The sequence below is a fragment of the Antrostomus carolinensis genome, unplaced genomic scaffold, assembly GCF_000700745.2.
Source record: "Antrostomus carolinensis isolate BGI_N321 unplaced genomic scaffold, ASM70074v2 scaffold40495, whole genome shotgun sequence".
Classification (NCBI taxonomy): Eukaryota; Metazoa; Chordata; class Aves; order Caprimulgiformes; family Caprimulgidae; genus Antrostomus; species Antrostomus carolinensis.
This window is the reverse complement of record NW_010316437.1, coordinates 1-7,296: the sequence shown is the minus strand read 5'-3', so window position 1 is coordinate 7,296 and position 7,296 is coordinate 1. Positions and strand designations below refer to the sequence as shown.

Below are 7,296 nucleotides of genomic sequence, written 5' to 3'. Positions count from 1 at the left end.
TGAGGTCAGGAAGTAAAATCTCACTGAAACAACTGAACATGAGATTCGACTCCAGTTTGTGCATCTTATACCAAAGGATGTCACATTCATTGTTTGTTTGTTTGTTTGTTTTCTCTATTTTAGGCATTTATTAACACTGCAAAGGAGATCTACGAGAAGATCCAGGAAGGAGTTTTTGACATTAATAATGAGGTAACTTTTAGTACTCTGAATACTTTGTGGATTTTTTTTCTTTTTTAATGTACAAAGTTCACTTTCCCTAGAAGGCTGGACAGTAAAATATTTATCTGTTCCATTTGGATATAGAATTGTCTGCCATTGTGATAAAAATGGATTAAAGTAAGTGACCCTATCCATCCATGAAGCATCACAAAATAATATAAATCCCCAAAAGAGAAGAAAATCCACTTTCATCCACTTCTCCATATGGTGTCATCTGTTTTCAAAGATAATTTTCCACTATGTAAATGGGGGACCATGTTGATATGCCAGATGCACTCCATGAGCTGTCCAGTGTAGGGGAGGGATTGCTTTGAGAGTTACATAAAAGACTTTTGAAATGTTCCTGGTTTAGGTGGCTGGATTCTGTAGGGAATAAAAGATTAGCCATTTTGCCTATGCACATTACTGAAATTACAGATTATCAGGACCTGCCTCTTTGCTTGTTTAGGATGGGGGTTGGGAGGTGGAGCAGCGAGCACTTCTGTAATGCAAGAGGCTAGAAAGATCTGTAATGTCTCTCCTGAATTTTGCAATTATTGTGCTGTTGAAAATCTTGAGCAGTTAGGAGAGAGGTTCGTGGTGTAGGCAAAGCAGTGGTAGTAAACTGAAATCCTGGGACTGTATAGAAACCTTAGGGTTGTATAAGCTCTCAGTTAACACTTAGGTAAAAAGTCACACCACAAAGTTTAAATTTGACAGTGTGAAATGGTCAGTCCTTTCTGGTGCCTAAGGTTTTTTTGGTTGGTTGTTGGGGTTTTTTTGGTTATTGGGGTTTTTTGGGTTTTGGTTGGTTTGGGTTTTGTTTTTTTTTCAGTCCTGAGTGTCCCTAAATATCATTGCTGAGGTGCTTAGTGAAGCCACCCATGGAAATCTGCAGCACCACTCTGTTCTGTGAATAGGTGCATTCTCTGCCTGGGACTCCCAGTCTGACACTTCTCTTTAGCATTAATAGTCCTTGCAGAACTGTTCAAAGAGTAGTGAGAGGATTGACAGGACTCCATTAAATAGCTTCACCTCTTTCTCCTTAATATATTTCAACATGGGAAAATTTAGACTATTAAAAATACCGCTCTTACGACTTTAGAGAGGAAATGATGAGAAACTTCAGTGGTATGCGAAGTATTTGCATCAGGAAACTTGTAGCTAAATAAGACTTGAATAGTAATCATTCAAAGGCTAATTATCACTGGAAGATGTGTGTGTATAAAAATGGTGTTTTGGTGCAACACTTTTTAAATTCGGTTCAGTGGTGAAAATCTTGAGGTTTTCTTCAACATTTTTGCTAAAGAAAATGCACTCAGTAGTGCCATATAAATTGGACAGTAATCAGAGTGTCTGAAAAAGCACGCTCATTGTATCTGTCGAGTTTCATATAGTAGCTGACTGCTTTACTGTGCCTTATGGAGCTTTGATTGCAATATGCTGTCAAGAGCCAACAGTCCGTGCTATTTATTTGGCTTTATGCCAAGTCTGGCTCCTTGATTCCTCAAGAAGTTGCTATCAGCCCAGAGGGGGCAAAACCAATGAGCCATAGGGCATGCTTTTTATTAAAGAGGAGTCAAAGAGCGAAAAGAAACCACATCAGCTGCTGTCAATACTGAGCTAGTGCCAGAAACCCCAAGGCTACTACTGTTGCAGAACAACTGCCAAGCACTATAAATCTGAGATTTACTGTGACGCAAAGTTTCCTTAAGAGCTTAATTTCTGAAGCTACTGTATTACTTTTCTCCAAGTGCTGTATTTTTAGGTAAAATCCACTTGAGGGAGTGAGGGTTAAGATATAAGTGCGATTTTGATGAATGAAAGAGCTTCGCTGTGTGTGGGTTCTTGGCAAGTAGCCACGTCTTTCGGGATCATAGAAATTATTGATGACACAGAACACTCGTATGCCCTTAGCCTCTACAGCTGATTCAACACAGAAAGAAACGCTGTCTAGAGAGGAAAAGTTTTATATTAAACTATTAAGCTAATGGAGGTTTTGGTGAGAGGGGAGAGGTTATATGTTCTTAGCAAATGCTATGTATTTTTACAGCCTTATACCAAGTAGTATTCAAGTACAACTCTTGCTCTGTGTTTTTGTGTTAGGAGTTTAAGGTACAGAGTTTAACATAGAGATAAAATTTAAATGAGAAGGAAAGCATCTTCCTTTGAATTGTATTTAATTTCCAGGGACATGTTGCTAAAAATAGTAAATAATTTTTTGCTATATTTATTGCATACATTAGGAGAACTTGCTAAATTATTGTCAAAAAAAAGTATATTAGTGTTCTAAAATAATTACACTGTGTATTAAACTTCATTTCAGGCAAATGGCATAAAAATTGGCCCTCAGCATGCTGCTACTAATGCAACACTTGCAGGCAATCAGGGAGGACAACAAGCTGGAGGAGGCTGCTGTTGAGCCTGTTTTTACTTTCTAGCTGCCTGGATGGGGTCTACTAACTTGTTTGTTCACCCTCCCCTGCCCCCTGCCCTGCTCGCCTCCACTTCAGTTCGACTGAGACATGAAACTTGTACGTTGGTTTCCTGTTGCAGAAGACTTTATCCTTCAAATTCTTGTATAACTTTGAATAAATGGTTAATGTTCACTTAAAGACAGATTTTGGAGATTGTATTCATATCTATTTACATTTGATTTCTAGGTCAATTGATGTGATTATTTTTGTTAAATGTTGTCTTGTGCCCTTGACTACGAACTGAATTGTATTAAACACTACAAAGTCATCTGAGTATTTTAATCAGTTTGTGTAGTTAGGTTTCCCAGCTCCTGCGGTTACCTAATGTTTAATATTGTAGAGCTGTCCTCAAGTTTTTTGTCAATTTTCAAGGCTATCAAGAGAAGCAGAAGGACTCTTTTAATTCTGTATTTATCACTTTCTGTATATATAGTTTAATAACCTGCTTGGGTGTACTTGCCAAGCTAGAATTCTTTAATGCATTTGCATAAATTCTATACTACTTAGAGCTTGAAAACTACAGAAGCATTAATAGAAATTGCTTGGACGCTAAATTTTAAGCCTTTTTGACATTGTTAGCATGTTCATCCTCCCCAGTCATTATCCTGAAGTCCAAGAGAAATGCTTAATGTATATTACTAGAGGCTACATACGTGCTATCTATTTTAATGCCAAATGTTTGCTGTTTGTCCACAATTTCCACAGCACCTCTTCAGAAATGGATTAGCTGTTTGCCTTAACAAATACTATAGGTAAAAACAGAGTATGAATGAAAAGTAGAGGAGGAGTTGATAAATTTAAAATGGCACATTATAAAAACTTTAATCTTTTTCTTAATGTTTTTTTTTTCTTGTTTACCACTTGATTTCTAGGTATATTTTTCATGCAAGGACAGTTTTTTCAACCTAAATGTACAGTGGTTGTGTAAAGTTTTCTTTTAGTGACAACTTGTAATCCTAAATATATGGTAAGCATCTTGTCTATTGTGAAGAGGGTGTGAAAATAAAATCTGCCAGTTTGGAAATCTTGATGAAAATCAAAACTAGAAATGCTTTGGTACTTATTATGGTGGTGGTTGGGGGCAAGGGCATGTTTTGCCTCAAATGAAAGGGTTGCAACAGTACAAACCAAAATCCTGTGTTCAAGTGTTTATTTGTTAAAGTATGGAATACTCATGTCACTTTTCCTACAAACAAGGAAGGCACCGAGTTTCCACCTCATCCTATTTATATAAATAGGTGACACTAATGTTAGGCCAAGGTTTATGTAACTAAAAAACAGGGGGAGGGGCGTGACTGCAAAACTTTTGTCTTACTGGACCAACACTGTCTGCGACACAACACGGGGGGACATGGGTCCTCTTGTCATCGATTCTTACTGTCAGAACTTTTAACATCAGAAGTGAATAAACTTCAGCCTGACAGGTGTAACACAGCAGTGGTTCTGAAATTAAATAGAGTTTAAAAAATGCATGGAAGCTTTTGTTTGTGTCTGGGGGAAGGGACAACTACTAGGGATTTGCGTTATTTGCCAACTTCAAATCTTTCTTACGCATTCAGGAGCATTATAAGCAATGCAATATAATTGTTTCAACTACTTAAATTCTTCAGAAGGTACTCCATGTACATACTTCCAGCTATTAACTGCTGATTATGTGATGTTTGCATTTATAAAACAAACACTTATTGTTTCAGTTGAAGTTTGAAAATTGTGTTGCATGACAGTAGAACCATAGGACTGAACTGCATCGATGCTGAGGGAAAACTGGCTTGTAGTAACCAGATGCTCACAAGAAGGAATAAACGAGCGAGATACTTAACTGCTTGAAGATTTTTTTTGGAACTGGCAACATTGCAGAACTTGACTGCTTGAGACAAGATGGGAGAAAAGTATGCTCTTCTATAGCAGTCTCAGCTACATTAAAAATGGGAGTAGATTTCTCTTGGCCATAAAAATTGCCTGTTAACGGGCAATTCGTACCCTGTCCTGAGAAGAACAAAAATGCATGCTCTTTAAGTGGTGAGGATTTATAAAGCTAAAGCTTCTGACAGCAACTCATTATCTGAAAGCATGGAAGATGTATAGAATTTGCCAGGTATCTAGGGCTATTGTAGCAAAGAGTCACCAGCACTTTCTTTGGGGGGTGCATGGCAGGAGGAATGTGCTGTGACTTACTGTAGTCACGTGTGTGTATTGATTTTTTTGATCCTGCTGGTTGGTCCTGGCTTACATGCCAGTCTTATACTGTGTATTATATAAAAATCTGGTACTTTCAAAGAGGAGCTTGAGCAAAACTGAAGTTTCTTTGCATTCTGCCTGTTGGATTTTTTTGTCACCAGCTTTGTGCATACGTAATCCATTTGTTGCCAATTAGAAATCTGTGTATTTTCGTGATTTTTTTTTTTTTTGAGAAGCCACTGATCTTATTTTATCCTATTAGAATTTGAAAATTATATAGTAAGGGTTTACTTCTGGAGCATGTGCTTTACAAGACTATTCTTTCACAGGTTTCAGTTTTACTTGTACATGAGTGACTGATAACTTGCCTAGCTTTCATGTTGAATTCCAGTTGCTTTTATTGGTTGCATTTTCATAACCAAGGAATTAAAGCACGGAATTATTCCCCAGCAACTTGTATAGCTGTTGTACATAATGTAAGACTATTGAAATGTAAGATACTGAAAAATCATACCACAGTGCAGTTTCCCTGTACTCACAGTTTAGCATATGGTATAAACCATAGTTAATGAGTAAATTGAGAGTGACAGATCCTCCAAGTGTGATTTTAAGACTTATCTCTCTTATTTCTACTTAAAATGAGAAGCTCTAGGAATTTTGGCAGTCATTTAAGAAAGATTAACACTCCCCCTCGATCTTATACTCATGTGTTTCTGTTGAATTCAATCATTCTGATTTATTCTTGTGCAATATCAGACTCAGTAATGACTTAAGGTAAATGACTGCCAAAACACTTACTGATAAGCTAAAATAAGGGGAGGCTTTCTGAAGCCCCTAGCAGGCGGTGAGCCCTCCATTCCCTGCTCCAGAGACATCTCCATTCTCCTATGTTACATTTTTTGTGATGCTTACTTCATTGTGTTGCTGACTGGTTAAAGAGCCTTCCACCACAATATTTATGTATAGGTGGGGTTAGAAGGACACAGGTTAGTTTTAGGCTAAATGGCATACATTTAAGTCGGGAAAGTTATTTCTGCCTTAAGAGTTTACCTGTGAGTGTCAGAGCACTAAATCTGTTCTTGGGAAGACAGGAACAACACTTACCAGGTTCTAAGTTACAATTAAACTGAATCCGAATGAAAAAATGTGCATTAAAAAAAACTTGGAAATATCATAAGACACTTTTTGGTATTAAAGGATTTTTTTAACATAATAATTCTACATGAGGGCACCCCAGTGTGCCTGCATTTTTCTGAAAAGTTGTTACCAGTGGGTAACAACTGGTACTTACTGGGGTGGTGGTTGGGGGTAGGGGGATGTTTTGCCTCAAATGAAAGGGTTGCAACAGTACAAACCAGAATCCTGTGTTTAAGTGTTTATTTGTTAAAAGTACAGAATACTCATGCAAATTTTCCTACACATTAGGGGTATTGCTTTTGTAAGTGCTGAAGCCTAGGATGGCAGTTCCTTCTGATGGACTCTTCTTTTGACATTACTGATTGTCCTACAGCTTTATTCTTAGGGGTTGTTGGTTGGTTGGTTTCTTCCCCCACACACACACACTTTAAATCGAGTTTCTCTTGTGTATTATCTCCTTTTTGTCTTGTCTGTTCTGGTTTTCTTTAATTCAGACTGAATCCAGTGAGCAAAATGCTGCTCTCCATCCATTACACCTCCGCTTAAGGGAATTTGCCCAATATGGGGCACTTGCTGTGGGGGCAGAAGGGTGGGGCAGAGGGAGAGAGGGATCTCCTATCTCACTGCATCATATAAATCATGAGGGAAGTTTTGCATGGGTTCTGTTACTTGTTACACGTACTATGGGTCCTGTTTTGCATGGCGGGGCAGGGGGGATATGATTTGCCTGTTCCACTACTGCATGGGAGGAGATAGGGGAGAAGGAGGAAGACTAGCAGATTTTATTTGACTATCTTAATAAATTGGTTTGCTGGTATCATATTTACAAGTTGTATATACTTAATGTTCCTCCACTTGGAATCTCTGGGTTTTCTTCTGCCAGTTCCATTACTGCAATGTAACTTTAACAGTATGCAGTGGTGATTTATTTTAATACGGTACGGAAATCTCCATTTGTAAATAATCCAGGCTGCTGCTGTGTAAGTAGCTGATGAAATGTCTTTACTGGGTCTGCTGCGTATGAAAGAAACCACAACATTAGGCAATAAAAACTACTAACAGAATGTTACAAAACCAAGACCATGACAAAAAAGCAGCATGTTGTGGATCTATCATTTTTATTCTTGGGACAGATTTTATTATTTTTGGAACTATTACAAGACTTATGTTAAATATCGTGGATGATAAGAGGAAACAGACTCTTGGCAAACATGGAAAACCAATTACAGCATATTACCCTATTCCCCTTCCAATAAAGGAGGGGCGAAGCTAGAAGTTTATTCTTTGTTTAGCAGCTGGAGGG

The 7,296-nt window shown here is 37.8% G+C and overlaps 1 long non-coding RNA gene across 1 annotated transcript; it reads left to right on the top strand.

The window, feature by feature from the left end:
• The first annotated feature begins 121 nt into the window (after positions 1-121).
• Positions 122-3,720, top strand: LOC104525196 (uncharacterized). The gene is made up of 2 exons (XR_728016.1): positions 122-192; positions 2,528-3,720. It is a non-coding gene; the product is annotated as an uncharacterized LOC104525196 (long non-coding RNA).
• Positions 3,721-7,296: the final 3,576 nt, after the last annotated feature.